This window comes from Bos javanicus, chromosome 14 (genome assembly GCF_032452875.1).
Source record: "Bos javanicus breed banteng chromosome 14, ARS-OSU_banteng_1.0, whole genome shotgun sequence".
Taxonomy (NCBI): domain Eukaryota; kingdom Metazoa; phylum Chordata; class Mammalia; order Artiodactyla; family Bovidae; genus Bos; species Bos javanicus.
In genome coordinates, this window is record NC_083881.1 from 18,099,495 (window position 1) to 18,117,583 (window position 18,089).

An 18,089-nucleotide genomic window follows, 5' to 3' on the forward strand; every position below is an offset into this window, starting at 1 on the left:
CTCTTTGATACTGTTTCAAGATCTTTAACTTATGATAGATAAAAGTCATGGGTCAAATGCCCCCAAGATAAATAGCACAAGATTGAATCTTGCTCTTAACACCAGTGAAATCCCAAATGCTATACTACAAATGCATACATGGCAGGAAAGCATGAGGAAGAGAGCAATTCAGAGTAGATCCTGTTAACAAAGAATCAGGGGTTTTAATTAGACTATTAAAGAGGAACGAGCAGGTTAATGAGGTCCACTTTAGCACTCAGAAGCTAAAATTTTCCATGATGTAATTTTTGCAAGGTTAGAGACAAATAACTTTAGCCCAGACACATAGATGTGCTCTATGAAGCCTTTTCAAATCTTCAGTTATTCTGTAGTTGCACTATCTCAATGGGATTTTGGATCTTGCATAACATAAAGGTGTGAAGGAGAGAATAGTGAGTAAATAAATAGCTAAATGAATGAATAGCAAAATGAGTTCATATGGTGCAGCAGTCTCACATGTGTGGATGTAAATTTATGTCAAATTTCATTCAGAAGCTCTTCGAGCAAAATATCACATTATTAATGATATTCTAGAATACCTACATCAGTTCAGTTTAGTTCAGTCGCTCAGTCGTGTCCGACTCTTTGCAACCCCATGAATTGGAGCACACCAGGTCTCCCTATCCATCACCAACTCCTGGAGTTCCCTCAAACTCAAATCCATCGAATCAGTGATGCCATCCAGCCATCTCATTCTCTGTCGTCCCCTTCTTCACCTGCCCCCAATCCCTCCCAGCATCAGGATCTTTTCCAATGAGTCAACACTTTGCACGAGGTGGCCGAAGTATTGGAGTTTCAGCTTCAGCATCAGTCCTTCCAAAGAACACCCAGGACAGATCTCCTTTAGAATGGACTGGTTGGATCTCCTTGCAGTCCAAGGGACTCTCAAGAGTCTTCTCCAACACCACAGTTCAAAAGCATCTTCGGTGCTCAGCTTTCTTCACAGTCCAACTCTCACATCCATACATGACTACTGGAAAAACCATAGCCTTGACTAGACAGACCTTTGTTGGCAAACTTATATCTCTGCTTTTGAATATGCTATCTAGGTTGGTCATAACTTTCCTTCAAGGAGTAAGCGTCTTTTAATTTCATGGCTGCAGTCACCATCTGCAGTGATTTTTAGCCCAGAAAAACTAAGTCTGACACTGTATCCACTGTTTCCCTATCTATTTCCCATGAAGTGATGGGACCAGATGCCATGATCTTAGTTTTCTGAATGTTGAGCTTTAAGCCAACTTTTTCACTCTCCTCTTTCACTTTCACCAAGAGGCTTTATAGTTCCTCTTCACTTTCTGCCATAAAGGTGGTGTCATCTGCATATCTGAGGTTATCAATGTTTCTCCCGGCAATCTTGACTCCAGCTTGTGCTTCTTCCAGCCCAGCATTTCTCATGATGTACTTTGCATATAAGTTAAATAAGCAGGGTAACAATATACAGCCTTGATGTACTCCTTTTCCTATTTGGAACCAGTCTGTTGTTCCACATCCAGTTCCAACTGTTGCTTCCTGACCTGCATACAAGTTTCTCAAGAGGCAGGTCAGGTGGTCTGGTATTCCCATCTCTTTCAGAATTTTCCACAGTTTATTGTGATCCACACAGTCAAAGGCTTTGGCATAGTCAGTAAAGCAGAAATAGATGTTTTTCTGGAACTCTCTCGCTTTTTCCATGATCCAGCAGATGTTGGCAATGGATCTCTGGTTTCTCTGTCTTTTCTAAAACCAGCTTGAACATCTGGAAGTACATGGTTCACATATTGCTCAAGCCTGGCTTGGAGAATTTGAGCATTACTTTACTAGCATGTGAGATGAGTGCAATTGTGCGGTAGTTTGAGCATTCTTTGGCATTGCCTTTCTTTGGGATGGGAATGAAAACTGACCTTTTCCAGTCCTGTGGCCACTGCTGAGTTTTCCAAATTTGCTGGCATATTGAGTGCAGCACTTTCACAGCATCGTCTTCCAGGATTTGAAATAGCTCAACTGGAATTCCATTACCTCCACTAGCTTTTTTTGCAGTGATGCTTTCTAAGGCCCACCTGACTTCACATTCCAGGATGTCTGGCTCTAGGTAAGTGATCACACCATCCTGATTATTGGGGTCCTGAAGATCTTTTTTGTACAGTTCTTCTGTGTATTCTTGCCACCTCTTCTTAATATCTTCTTCTTCTGTTAGGTCCATAACATTTCTGCCCTTTATCAAGGCCATCTGTGCATGAAATGTTCCCTTGGTATCTCTAATTTTCCTGAAGATATCACTAGTCTTTCCTATTCTGTTGTTTTCCTCGATTTCTTTGCATTGATCACTGAGGAAGGCTTTCTTATCTCTCCTTGCTATTCTTTGGAACTCTGCATTCAGATGCTTATATCTTTCCTTTTCTCCTTTGCTTTTCACTTCTCTTCTTTTCACAGCTATTTGTAAGGCTTCCTCAGACAGCTATTTTGCTTTTTTCCATTTCTTTTCCATGGGGATGGTCTTGATCCCTGTCTCCTGTACAATGTCATGAACCTCCATCTATAGTTCATCAGGCACTCTATCTATCAGATCTAGGCCCTTAAATCTATTTCTCACTTCCACTGTATAATCATAAGGGATTTGATTTAGGTCACACCATGAATGGTCTAGTGGTTTTCCACACTTTCTTCAATTTAAGTCTGAATTTGGCAATAAGGAGTTCATGATCTGAGCCACAGTCAGCTCCTGGTCTTGTTTTTGCTGACTGTATAGAGCTTCTCCGTCTTTGGCTAAAGAGAATATAATCAATCTGATTTCGGTGTTGACCATCTGGTGATGTCCATGTGTAGAGTTTTCTCTTGTGTTGTTGGAAGAGGGTGTTTGCTATGACCAGTGCATTCTGTTCGCAAAACTCTATTAGCCTTTGCCCTGCTTCATTCCGTATTCCAAGGCCAAATTTGCTTGTTACTCCAGGTGTTTCTTGACTTCCTACTTTTGCATTCCAGTCCCTTATAATGAAAAGGACATCTTTTTTGGGTGTTAGTTCTAAAAGGTCTTGTAGGTCTTCATTGAACCGTTCAACTTCAGCTTCTTCAGCATTACTGGTTGGGGCATAGACTTGGATTACTGTGATATTGAATGGTTTGCCTTGGAAATGAACAGAGATCATTCTGTCATTTTTGAGACTGCTTCCAAGTACTGCATTTCAGACTCTTTTGCTGACCATTATAGCTACTTCATTTCTTGTGAGGGATTCCTTCCCGCAGTAGTAGATATAAAGGTCATCTGAGTTAAATTCACCTATTCCAGTCCATTTGAGTTCACTGATTCCTAGAATGTCGACGTTCACTCTTGCCATCTCCTGTTTGACTACTTCCAATTTGCCTTGATTCATGGACCTGACATTCCATGTTCCTATGCAATATTGCTCTTTACAGCATCGGACCTTGCTTCTATCACCAGTCACATCCACAGCTGGGTACTGTTTTTGCTTTGGCTCCATCCCTTCATTCTTTCTGGAGTTATTTCTCCACTGGTTTCCAGTAGCATATTGTGCACCTACTGACCTGGGGAGTTCCTCTTTCAGTATCCTATCATTTTGCCTTTTCATACTGTTCATGGGGTTCTCAAGGCAAGAATACTGAAGTGGTTTGCCATTCCCTTCTCCAGAGGACCACATTCTGTCAGACCTCTCCACCATGACCCTCCCGTCTTGGCTGGCCCCACGCAGCATAGCTTAGTTTCATTGAGTTAGACAAGGCTGTGGTCCATATGATTAGATCGACTGGTTTTCTGTGATTATTGTTTCTGTGTGTGTGCCCTCTGATGCCCTCTCGCAACACCTACCATCTTACTTGTGTTTCTCTTACCTTGGACGTATCTTGGGGTATCTTCTCTTACCTTGGGGTATCTCTTTCACGGCTGCTCCAGCAAAGCGCAGCTGCTGCTCCTTACCTTGGACAAGGGGTATCTCCTCACTGCTGCCCCTCCTGACCTTGATCGTGGAGTAGCTCCTCTTGGCCCTCCTGCACCCAGACAGCCACTGCTCCTTGGACGTGGGGTTGCTCCTCTATGTAGAATACCTACATAGTGGGTGGCGAGTTGCAGATTTAACATTGGAGATTACATTTATTGGCTAAAGCCTTTGACTGTGTGGATCACAAGAAACTGGAAAATTCTGAAAGAGATGGGAATACCAGACCACCTGACCTGCCTCTTGAGAAACCTGTATGCAGGTCAGGAAGCAACAGTTAGAACTGGACATGGAAAAACAGACTGGTTCCAAATAGGAAAAGGAGTACATCAAGGCTGTATATTGTTACCCTGCTTATTTAACTTATATGCAGAGTACATCATGAGAAACCCTGGGCTGGAAGAAGCACAAGCTGAAATCAAGATTGCTGGGAGAAACACTGATGACCTCAGATATGCAGATGACACCACCTTTATGGCAGAAAGTGAAGAAGAACTAAAGAGGCTCTTGATGAAAGTGAAAGAGGAGAGTGAAAAAGTTGGCTTAAAGCTCAACATTCAGAAAACTAAGATCATGGCATCCAGTCCCATCACTTCATGGCAGATAGATGGGGAAACAGTGGAAACAGTGGCTGACTTTAGTTTTTTTGGCTCCAAAATCACTGCAGATGGTGATTGCAGCCATGAAATTAAAAGACGCTTACTCCTTGAAGGAAAGTTATGACCAACCTAGATAGCATATTCAAAAGCAGAGACATTACTTTGCCAACAAAGGTCCGTCTAGTCAAGGCTATGGTTTTTCCAGTAGTCATGTATGGATGTGAAAATTGGACTGTGAAGAAAGCTGAGCGCCGAAGAATTGATGCTTTTGAACTGTGGTGTTGGAGAAGACTCTTGAGAGTCCCTTGGACTGCAAGGAGATCCAACCAGTCCATTCTAAAGGAGATCAGTCCTGGGTGTTCTTTGGAAGGACTGACGCTGAGGCTGAAACCCCAATACTTTGGCCACCTCATGTGAAGAGTTGACTCATTGGAAAAGACTCTGATGCTGGGAGGGATTGGGGGCAGAAGAAGAAGGGGACGACAAAGGATGACATGGCTGGATGGCATCACCAACTTGATGGACGTGAGTTTAAGTGAACTCTGGGAGTTGGTGATGGAAAGGGAGGCCTGGCGTGCTGTGGTCCATGGGGTTGCAAAGAGTCGGACACGACTGAGCGACTGAACTGAACTGAACTGAACTGAACCATGTCATAAAGTAATGGATATTTTTCTGGGACACAAATTTGAATGATGTGTTCTATGAAGTAGTTGTGAGTCAGGAGAGAGGCAGACGTGCAGGGATGAGTTGTTTTTCTAGAGGGAGTCCAGCTAAATCAGAGGCCCTCATTTCTGTATATGGCTTCATCTTCCTTCAATTCCATTTATAATGTCACAGATCTACAGAAATTGAGAAAATATTATTTTCTATGTCAAGAAAAAAACAACTCTGACAGTAAACAAGCAAAAACTCAATATTTCTCTGGACATGAAGAGCAAGTGAAGAAACTTTACTGAGGTTCTTCATAAGACAATAGAGAAGTATTATATATATTAAAGAGAGCAATGTCAAAGGTCATTGTAGGAAAGCTCCTTAACATGAATAATTCCATTATATGCTCTTTCCAATAACAAGAAAATATCTTTTGAAATTGTTTTGGTAAATGCTCTGGCCAATGTCAGATTTTCATACTGAGTGATTGAATGTTAGTAAAGGGTAAAAAAAAAATTAACTTGAATAATGAGGCTATTTTTAATGAAAGTATGATTTAATAGGAGTGGAATATAATCTTTTTATAAATGGTTATATATATAATTGTTTATAAAAATATACATGTATTTGTCATAAATCTATATAATCATTAAGAGTGTAAAGAACTCTCAATTTTTTCCCCATATGCTACATTTTATAGAGAAAAAATTTTGCTCAGATTTATTTTGATATTTAGAGATTTTCAAATCCTTGATACTTTACCCTCATGATTGTCATGGCTTTGGATAGTGCTATGAGTCTCTGAAATATTTTCAAATATAAGGAGATTATCTACAGAGCTAACGAGAACAAATTTAAGTAAGTTAAGGAAGCATATCTTACCTCCATTTAGAATAACTGTTTAGCAAATACAAAGCCTTCACTTATTTCAGTTACTAAATTGCCACCGTTCTTGCTTCTTTGAAGGTCAGAGTTAAGAACAATTCATTTTTTAAAAATATGTCACCACCAACAGGATATCTGCTAACTCTGCTAGGTGTTGGAGGTACAGCAATAGATTTTTTATGTCCCTTTATGGACAGTATTCTAAAAAATTATCTGGTTGGAACAGTTGGTGTTGATTCACTAAAGAGGAGATACGCCACAACATTTGTTTCATGAATCACTCTTATCCACCTGTGGTAAAGAATCTTCACTACTGTGGACACTGGCAACCATACATGGAGATTTGGAATGTCTAGGAGGACCGTCACCGTACACTCATGCATGACGGCTCTGAGGTCACCCAGCTCCACCGTGGAGGTCCAGTTGTGCATGTGGCTTTTCTCCTGAATCACATCCTACAGATTCCATTAAAAACAGTATCTCCTTAACTTGAGGGGATTCGTTTCTGTTTTTCATAGAAATACAATGCAACATAAAGGGAAACAAAAATTAATTGTTCGAGCTGTCCAGAGTTTAAATTCCACATTCAGTAGATTACACATTTCCCTCCATTCCCCTCTCCCCTCATTTTCTACCTTTCTTTTAAGAAGATTGTGCATTCCTTCTCTTGCTATGAGACCTACATGGACTTCTCATGGGATGAACAAATTTACCACCTTACTGAGACAGACTTGGCCAGTTGACTATTTTTGACCAATGAGTGAATTGTGTGCAGAAGCCAATTGTGTGTCGTGTACGCAGAAACATTAAGAACTGCCACGTGGTCGCCCTTGCCCACACAGGAACTGTTCTTTCAGCCTGGATCCCAAAATGAATAAGAGACATGCCACAGAGCCATAGACTGGAGTAGTTGACCTGCAGTGACATGGAATTTAAGGGAGACCTAAAACTTAAGTGCCATAATCTACTGAGATTTAAAGATTGTCCCTATGTTATCACAAAGTGAAAAAGCTAACTGATAAACCACATAAACAGACAACAATATGTTACTGCTGCTGCTGCTGCTGCTAAGTCGCTTCAGTCGTGTCCGACTCTGTGCGACCCCAGAGACGGCAGCCCACCAGGCTCTCCCGTCCCTGGGATTCTCCAGGCAAGAACACTGGAGTGGGTTGCCATTTCCTTCTCCAGTGCATGAAAGTGAAAAGTGAAAGTGAAGTCACTCAGTCATGTCCAACTCTTAGCGACCCCATGGACTGCAGCCTACCAGACTCCTCCATCCATGGGATTTCTCAGGCAAGAGTACTGGAGTGGGGTGCCATTGCCTTCTCGGCAATATGTTACTAGTAAAGCCTAATTTCATTAGTTTGTGATTATCATCATTCCTAATATATTTCACTTTTAATTAATCCTTTAGTCATTTCTCTGTCATTAATTTAAGAAGCCTAGTCACTTCCTCTTTAGGCTTCCAACCCTTTCCTTATTCTTCAAATTGCTCAAAAATCCTGCACAGTACAGTTTACTCTGTACAAAGTGGGCCAATACTCTAGGCATAGAAGGAAAAACAAAATCAAAAACTCCAAAAAGTCCACTGGGTTCCATGCGTCTTTCACTGTCATGTGACACAGCTATTAAAGATTACATCTGTCTTGGACTAGTCTAATGCTGTTTGTTTATTGATGCTATGTTACAGCTGTTGTCCTAGATCATTATCGTGGGCATACCACTCTCTTATTTCACCTTCACTTGCTCAGCATCTTAAAATGAAATTGAAGGGACTTCCCTGGTGGTCTAGTGGTTAAGACTCTGTACTTTCACTGCACAGGGCATGGTTTGATCCGTGGTCAAGAAACTAAAATTCTGAATGCCACTTGTTGGGGCCAAAAAGAAAAAAATGCAATTACATTGTGTGCTGAAAGTGACCTTGCCTCTCTGACCCTTGAAAAAGTCAGAGAAGTGTTAGTTGCTTAGTCATGTCCGACCCTTTGCCACCTTATGGACTGTAGCCCACCAGTCTCCTCTGTCCATCGGATTCTCCAGGCAAGAATACTGGAGTGGGTTGCCATGCCCATCTCCAGCTCTGGCCTTTGGCCTTTAAGTTAAATTTAGGCCACCAGTATACATACCCCTTGCTTTACGGGGAGTTTGCTACACATTACAGTGTCTTTTTAATCAGGGAACCCCAACCATCATGAGAACTTTCTCTAACATTAAATCATAGATACAATTTCATAATAATCCTATGACCAATGAGCAAATGTTCCTTTACAGCTTTACTAGGAGCTTAGTACATATCTTCATTCATTCATGTAACCAAAAGGCCACTTCAGAGGACAAAATGTGACACCATTAAATTGTATGACTATGCATCTCTGCATAAATAGAAATGTACATGGAGGATTCCTGAAATTTAAAAAAATGTACCTTTTCACATTAATGTGTTACCCCTGTTCTGCCATTACCTGTGACACTGTTGCACCACCGGTGTTTAGCAGAATGTTTGGCATGTATTAAGTGCTCAGTTGGGGTCAAACCCAAATCTCCTGCATTGCAGGTGGATTCTTTACACTGAGCCACTGGGGAAGCCCAATTTGAATAAATGTGAGAACTATCAATTATAAGGCAAGTCAATAAGATCAGAAATGGACTAGACTTTTCTCACTCCATATTTTTTCATAACAAGAATTTTCTTTGAATTTTTTTTTTTTCCTTCCAAGGAGAACGAATCTTTTATTTTTTTTTTTAATTTTTTTTTTTTTATTTTTAAAAGAAAATCCATCCTGAACCCTCCTCCCTCCTCCCTCCCCATACCATCCCTCTGGGTTGTCCCAGTGCACCAGTCCCAAGCATCCAGCATCGTGCATTGAACCTGGACTGGCATCTCGTTTCATACATGACATTTCACATGTTTCAATGCCATTCTCCCAAATCTTGCCACCCTCTCCCTCTCCCACAGAGTCCATAAGCCTGTTCTATACATCAGTGTCTCTTTTGCTGTCTCGCATACAGGGTTATCGTTACCATCTTTCTAAATTCCATATATATGCGTTAGTATACTGTATTGGTGTTTGTCCTTCTGGCTTACTTCACTCTGTATAATAGGCTCCAGTTTCATCCACCTCATTAGAACTGATTCAAATGTATTCTTTTTAATGGCTGAGTAATACTCTATTGTGTATATGTACCACAGCTTTCTTATCCATTCATCTGCTGATGGACATCTAGGTTGCTTCCATGTCCTGGCTATTATAAACAGTGCTGCGATGAACATTGGGGTACACGTGTCTCTTTCCCTTCTGGTTTCCTCAGTGTGTATGCCCAGCAGTGGGACTGCTGGATCATAAGGCAGTTCTATTTCCAGTTTTTTAAGGAATCTCCACACTGTTCTCCATAGTGGCTGTACTAGTTTGCATTCCCACCAACAGTGTAAGAGGGTTACCTTTTCTCCACACCCTCTCCAGCATTTATTATTTGTAGACTTTTGGATCGCAGCCATTCTGACTGGTGTGAAATGGTACCTCATAGTGGTTTTGATTTGCATTTCTCTGATAATGAGTGATGTTGAGCATCTTTTCATGTGTTTGTTAGCCATCTGTATGTCTTCTTTGGAGAAATGTCTATTTAGATCTTTGGCCCATTTTTTGATTGGGTCATTTATTTTTCTGGAGTTGAGCTGGAGGAGTTGCTTGTATATTTTTGAGATTAGTTGTTTGTCGGTTGCTTCATTTGCTATTATTTTCTCCCATTCTGAAGGCTGTCTTTTCACCTTGCTAATAGTTTCCTTTGATGTGCAGAAGCTTTTAAGTTTAATTAGGTCCCATTTGTTTATTTTTGCTTTTATTTCCAATATTCTGGGAGGTGGGTCATAGAGGATCCTGCTGTGATGTATGTCAGGGAGTGTTTTGCCTATGTTCTCCTCTAGGAGTTTTATAGTTTCTGGTCTTACGTTGAGATCTTTAATCCATTTTGAGTTTATTTTTGTATATGGTGTTAGAAAGTGTTCTAATTTCATTCTTTTCAAATATCCTTAACTGTTGAAACCTAATACCTGAGATCTTTGGGAGGACACTTCAGAGGCAGTGGAATTAGACTGGGTCTTGGACTATTCATAGGGCTCTCAGGTAAATTTTAATAAATGATACAAATAGAAGAAGAAATATACAAACAACCCTTATTCTGTTTGTGTGAGCTCATCATAAAACTGAGAATGTCTCTTACTTTTTCATCCTATAATTTAAAAAAAAAAATGGTTTGTACATATCATATAGTAAAGGAAAAAAATCCATTAGGCAGGTTTTCTTAGATGGTAAAGCATGTGAGGCCTTTTCTACAGTGATGACCTCCTCACGAGAACATGCCTCTCACAAAGGCTCTTCTTCATCCCTCTCCAGAAGAGGAGAAGAGGAAACACAAGAAGAAGCGCCTGGTACAGAGCCCTATTTCTTGGATGTAAAATGCCCAGGATGCTATAAAATCGCCACCGTCTTTAGCCACGCACAAAAAGTAGTTTAGTGTGTTGGCTGCTGTTCTGTCCTCTGCCAGCCTACAGGAGGAAAAGGAAGGCTTACAGAAGGATGCTCCTTCAGATGGAAGCAGCACTAAAAGTATCCTGCATCAAGATGAATGGGAAACCACCCCAATAAACATGTTTTGGATAAAAAAAAAAAAAAAAAAAGCATGTGAGTTGTCTTAATGTTTGAAAACCTACTAAGATCAGTAGAAAACCATCAATTTTACAAGTCTTTCAGGTTTGTATAATAATGAAAAAGGATATATTTCAGTCAGATTTTTATTTCTCTGTCCCAAATCCAATATGGTATTATATACATGGTTAAAAATATTTCTTAAAAATTAAAAAAAATTTTATGATTATTCAATTTTATTCCATTCCCTGGACATTGTATTCATACTTCCCATCTTGAGTAAAAGAATGAGTAACCAAAAGTCCTGGATAAACTATAAGAAATAAAGCAAATAATCATGAGCTAAGATATACATATTGTCATATGTGTAAAATCACCATTGTGTGGACTTGCCTGTTGGTCCAATGGTTAAGAATCTGCCTGCCAATGTAAAGGACACAGGTTCAATCCCTGGTCCTGGAAGATCTCACATGCCTTGAGGCTACTAAGCCTGAATGCCACAGCTACTAAGCTCACACTCCCTATAGCCATGCCTCTCAATGAGAGAAGCTGCTGCAATGAGAAGCCCATGCACCACAGCTAGAGAGTAGCCTGTGCTCACTGCAACTAGAGAAAGCCTGCACACAGCAGTGAAGGCCCAGTAAAGCCAGAATTGATAAATAGATCACTATTGTGATTCATGTCAGGATATCGTAGATATTGATAAACAATTGAATTGTTGTTAACTAATGCAGATTTTTCTCCAAATGTTATATGTTATTATTCAGTCACTAAATTATGTCTGACTCTTTGGGAACTCATGGATTGCAGCACCCCAGGCTGCATGCTGAGTGTTACAGCATCTAGCTAATGATTTGGAAGTAAGAAAATCTGTCATCCAACATCTGCTCCTTACTGGCTAATTGTGCAGCTTTGGGACAGTGATATCAATTTCCTGGGCCTTGATTTTCATATTTGTAAAATAATAACAATAATAATAATACCTAACTGGGGGGGGGTGTATGAATCAGTAATGACATACATACATTACACACAACACTTTAATTGCAAGAAGCCGGAAATGTAAGACAAAAAATTTATATTTCAATTAACCAAAAAATTTATATTTCAATTAACCAAAAAATTTATATTTCAAGCCATACACCAAAAAGGAAAAAGAAAAAGTAAAAAACAATGAGTGTATCCGTGGATTCAAATCATTAGATTTTCATATTAACTTCTATATTTGCCTTTTTTTTTACAAAGAGCTTTGCTATCACAAACCAACCATCTTCACAAGGTTAAAAACAAGACTGTAACCAGGTTGGATCTTAAATTCTCATAAATTTCATGAGTAGAAAGGAAAAAAATTCTATCCAACTAATTCCAGTTAGAAAAATCCTGGAGAATAAAACTGATTGGTCCTGCTAATTGGTTCTCATATTCATTTTTGAATCAAGCAGTGGGAGTCAGGTGGAAGACTGTGACAGGCCCCAATTTCTGTGATATGTCCAGACCTTTGATGTGGCATGTATGATCTACAACCAAAAAAGGGAAGAAAAGATACAAGACAAATCAAAACAAGTAGCAAAACAGAATCTTCATTATTAAAGTACTTGGCATAGTATTAGCTAAGGACCTGGAAATGATAGATATTAGTGCTGATGAGATTAACTTTCATTTCCTGGGTCAACCAATTAGTTAGCTTCATTCTGGTTTATGGACCACTCATGTATGCTCACGGAGAAGGCAGTGGCACCCCACTCCAGTACTCTTGCCTGGAAAATCCCATGGATGGAGGAGCCTGGTAGGTTGCAGTCCATGGGGTCACACAGAGTCCAACACGACTGAGAGACTTCACTTTCACTTTTCACTTTCATGCATTGGAGAAGGAAATGGCAACCCACTCCAGTGTTCTTGCCTGGAGAATCCCAGGGATGGCGGAGCCTGGTGGGCTGCCGTCTCTGGGGTCGCACAGAGCTGGACACGACTGAAGTGACTTAGCAGCAGCAGCAGCATGTATGCTCATGGTGGTGAGCATGAGAGGAATCCAATAAAAGAGAGAAATGTGCAACATCCACCGCTGCTAGGTTAGAGCTTGTTTTGCTGATGGTGTGTCATTTGTGGTATATATTCCTCCAAAGGGCAGAGGGTTACTACTCTTGCAGATTTCAATACATTAATTTGAAATGAGAACTCTAATTCAGAGTCAAAGTGAACTGCAATCTGCTGGAATATGCTGAGGTCATCTTGACATACCTAGCAGTAATGAAAAAAATCATTCTTGCTTCATCACTTCTAGCTGTGTCCTTGACTGAGTTATGAGCCTCTCTGGGCCTCAGTTTCCTCAAAAGTTACATGGGGGTAATGATAATACCTACATTCTCATCAAGTATTTGAGGCAATTAAATGACTTAATGTATAAAAAGCAGGGGAGGGGGAGAAATAACTCATTGTGTGGGGAGTTGAAAATTTGAGTATCTACTTCAGAATGCTTGTACGGAAGGTGAAGAATCCTTTCTCTTTCTGACTGAGAGACTAGGGCTGAATTACCCAACCATTCTTTGATCCGGCAGTCCTCTGACTCAGGACTTTGAACTTTAGGTTGGTTGCAAACAAACGGATGGTTGGTTCATTCAAGACAGCCAGTGTTGGATTCTGCAGTGGGAACTAATAAAAAGGCCTGGATGTTTCAGGGCTGTCTGTGAGCAGTGGCATAGTGGCAGTGCAGGAAAGCGTCGCTTCTACTGCCCAGATCCTATGCTCTTTAAGTTTCTATCTGGGCACCAAACATACTCCTCCATTTTCTCATTAATTATGAGCTCCTTATTTTTCTCCCAAAGTCCTCTTTCAAGTAAAAATTGTATAGTGGCTCTCTCTTGCCTGAAATTAAAAAAAAACTTACTAGTACAATGTAGATATTCAAAATGCCAGTATTTTTAATGTAAGCCAAACTATATAAGTACAAAGAAAAATAGCCGAAGCAGCTAGATTAAGACAAGTACTTATCAGTCATGACAGCTGACTGTTAACTTTTATTCTGCTCTCTATCCTTTACATGACTCGTCTGACCAAGCACTTATGATATACTGAGCACTTATGAGAAACAGAAATGAAGAGTAATCGTGGGACCATTTTCACATGTCATAGAGTTATACAAATGCCAAATAACTTAACAAATCAGGAAACGCATGTTCACAACTTTTGGTAAGTGCTTTCAATGCATGAATAAGGCTAAATAATAAAGTATAACAGTAGGACCTAACTTAGTCCAGGGGGAGGGCACTTGGGTCTAAGTTCCATGTAAGCTGTGTAAGTGACATTTAGGCAAGCAAAAAGAAGAGTAAAATGAAGGTCCCGATGTGGAAGAGACTGATGCTTGCACAGCAAACCCTGATAGTGAAAGTGCTAGTCACTCAGTTGTGACCAACTCTGTGACCCCCAGGGACTGTATTCCGCCAGGCTCCTCTGTCCATGGAACTCTCCAGGTAGTACACTGGAGTGGGGAGCCATTTCCTTCTCCAGGGGGTCTTCTCAGCCCAGAGATGGAACCCAGGTCTCTTGCATTGTAGGCAGATTCTTTACTCTCTGAGCCACCAGGGAAGCCTAAAGGACCTGAGGGGGAGCCAACACGAGTGAGGCAGAGTGAGAGGGGTCACTGGTATGTGATTGCATTGTGATGCTAGCCAGGAAATTTTTAAGGCCTTATAGACCACATTAAGAATTTTTTCTTAGGTTTGTGAGACTTAATTATCTGTAAAACACCCCTTAAAAACCATATAGGCAAGCTACTCTGAGTCAGGGCTGTGGCCTGTGATGGAGCTGAGTGTCAATTGGCATGAACAGACAGTCCTGACAATGAATTAATTAGGGACATAGGGGAAAAAAACTGGCATTTGGGAAGGTATCTGTTCTGGATCCCCAGAAAAGGGAGGAGCAGCAAGAGAGGGCTTAGTCAGAGGGCAGGATCCAGAAAGAGGGACTCCTCCCTTAGGCCCAAAGGCCGAGCAGAGGTCACGAGGTGGAGACCAAATCGACATGGTAAATTGGATAGATGAAGGCAATCTGCTGCCAAAATAAGGCCAGAGAATCAGAAGAGGGAGACAAGACAAGGCAAGAACAAAGCCAAGGCCTTAGGCAATGAAGGAACAAAATCTCATGAGGAAAGTGCCTTGCTGCGGGGAGAGGCCTGTCTCACGGATGGATGCACAGAGCCACACTGGTCTGCAGTGGTTCACCTCGGCCTCAAAGGGTTTGCTCTTCAGGGAATGAGGCATTCTGGAAGGTGGCTGAGTTCCTTCAGTCTCAAAGTTCACTACTGTAACATTCTTCCTTCTCTCTAGCTTCTTATCTCTGCCTGCCTTATCTCATCTGATCATCTAAGCCAGGTTTTTCAACAGCAGAAAATCTGACACATAAACACACACACACACAACTGAACAGCTGAAATACTCAAAAGTGCCAGCCCATCTCGAGCCACCCATTTCTGGAAAGTAGAAGTAAAATACTAAGGAAGCCTGAATTTTATGGAAACCTTAAAGCGTCTCGATTCTCTGCCCAATTCCACCACATCCTTGCCGGCTGTTGAGAGGTGCCAAGTAGGGAAATGAGAAGCCTTCATTTTCCTTGTATCAAAGAGATACAGAGCCGTGCAAAGAATAACAAATAACAAAAGAATAGCAAGTAAACTAAAAGGCTATAGGAAAAAAATAAATGAGTGTATTTGAGGGAGGCATAAGAAAATAGACTTATCAGCGGATTAAAATTCAAAAACGATAAAAGAAAGTAAACACTTCATTGGTGACCACAGAATTAAGAAAAACAATGATATTAATTGTAAATTGAATGTCAGGGAAAATGTGTTGGCAGCAGGGACTAATTGGATTGTAGAGGCTAATCTCCCAAGGGAAGAAGTGGACGCCTCGTCGTGCATATTAGAGGCAAAATTCTCACTGGCAGGAGTTAGGATAAAATGACCTAATAGGTCTTTTCCAACTCTGATTTTTATCATTTGGCAAAGGAAACCTGGCCAGGAGTTACACAATTAAGCATCTTTGCTGAAAAAACAAACACAGAACTATCAGATAATACAGACGCCCACCTCCTCCCATCCCCAAAAAAATATTTAAAAGGGACAATCACACCACCAATAAAGCCGTAGGGTCCAGCTCAGAAGAACAATTCCTGACATGGACCAGGGATAAATAGATGCTTTCATTCCCCTGGTTTTCTTAATCCTCAAATCTGAATGGACGGGGGTAGCAGGTTTTCAGGGGTGTTGGAAAGCAGGAGCTTTGCATAATCTCCGCCTGAAGGTTTGCTCTGTTTGGAAGAGGTTATCCTTTGAAGATGACTGGATAGGATCCAGCAACTTTTCTTCAACTCCTGCAATCTTTTGCTCTCTTTCCTTCACCCCTTCCTCTTGGCTCTACCCATCTCTGGGAAAGTGGGAAAATTACAACAAACCTTAGATCCTTTCTTGGAGAATTGTGAGTGGTGTATTATATCCTAATAGCCTGTTGGCAAATCCAAACCCTATTCAAAGAAAATCCACTTTTGAAAACCGGGTCTGTAGCGATGTGGACGTTCCTGGGAAAACACATTTCTCGTGCTACTTTTTGTTTTCTTCTTTTATCGGAGGGCTTAAGTTTTCTGGTTTCGTTTTTTTGATTCAGTGCTTCCGTTATTCTGTTTTTTGGAAACAGCCCCCAGTGTGGACAGAACAGAATACATTGTACAGAAATGCCTGTGACTGTTTTGACTGGCACAAGACTATCACCTAGGCAAACTGGCAACATCAGGAGTGAAACAACTTTTGGGTTTGCAGTTTATACACCAGCAGCTGCAAAAACTGCCCAGGTTCTGCATTTGCTGCCTTTCGGTCCTTGCCTTTATAAACGCCTATTTTGGGATTTTATCTCAGAATCATTGAGGTTAGGCAATCGGAAAAACCTGGCATGGATAGGTCTTGGTGTTTTCTCAAGAGAGTGTAACAGCTGCAACCTTTTGGATAAATAATATTCATTTTCTAGCCATGAATGGACTTTTTTAAACTCACGGAGTCCTGGGTCATTATGTTCTAAAGGCTACCTTTACTGGGCTTGCTTGTGTCATCCTCTCTAGATTTTTCTCACCAGCTTAGTGGACTTCAAAGAGGGAAAGAAAGACAACTGCATGTAAAACTTACCAAAGGGCACTCAGAGACCCATGGGGAGATTTTGCAGAGCTTGATAAACCCAGCATAGGAAACATCTGTGCTGTCCCTGCTCCTGGAAAAACAGGGATATTTTCCACATTCTCTGCAGGTAATCTGTGTGACTTAAGTTACTCATTTTTACTCAACAATTACTTCTGAGCAGCTGTTATGCTCCAGGTAAGCTAGACCTCCACAACTTTGTAGAAATACAACACTGAAATAAAACAAAAAATAAGATGTTATTTTTAAAGGAGGAAATAAAAATAAATTTAACAAGGACATCTAAAAATGTGAAAGAAAGCAAAAAAGGAAAGGAAGGATAGAGAATAGAGAGAAAAAAAAGAATTGTCTCTAAGTAGTTCTTACTGCAAAAGACCCAAGGACTTGAAAGTTAAGGTTTTGGTTTTATTTCCCTTAGAAACCTGAATGAGTCCCTCTACTTCAAATACTGGCTAGTTTACTTAAACCAAACATTTTCTGTGGAGTAATCTCATGGCAACAGCTACTTTTGCTTTTACCAATGAGTTTACCCAATTATGTAGTATGTGCTTTCCAAGTAATCTTTTTTTTTGGGGGGGGGTGGGGAACAAATATGAATTAAGCGAATTAAAACTGTGTTTGTTATCATTTTAGATGGAGGACAATGGGAAATTCTAACTGCTTCATGGGGTCTTTACAGCCATCATCACTGACTATATTGGATTTCAATCCATCTCTACCTGGAAATGACACACATTCTAACAAAGAAGAAAATTCACTTATGTGAAAGGCATAATCATTTTCTAGGAAGTTATATTTTAAGGGAAAAAAATTAACCATGACAGACTTCTATGAACAAGAAATCCATTTGGTCAAAGAAGCTGCTTTTTGTATCATTTGAGAGCTTAAAATTGCAAAGCTTGTGTGTATGGCCTAGTACCTGAGTTTACCGTAAATAAATAGAGTCAAAATATTTGGAGGCAGTATTCAAAGTAAATTGAGAAATGGTGAACAGAATTCATTTTGTACCACTGATTTGGAGCTTATTTTCATGTCAGTTTACAAAAACATGCAAATGAAAGGTAGTGAATCTTAAGAATAAGTCCATTCTGGCAGAAACACTGAGGCAAATTAATCTTATTTCTGGGTTGACATCTTCATGACAATTTAAAGAAAATATTTAAAACTGGTATGC

The 18,089-nt window shown here is 40.4% G+C and overlaps 1 pseudogene; it reads left to right on the top strand.

Moving 5' to 3' along the window:
• Positions 1-10,423: 10,423 nt before the first annotated feature.
• On the top strand, positions 10,424-10,720 carry LOC133260208 (small ribosomal subunit protein eS27-like; annotated as a pseudogene).
• Positions 10,721-18,089: the final 7,369 nt, after the last annotated feature.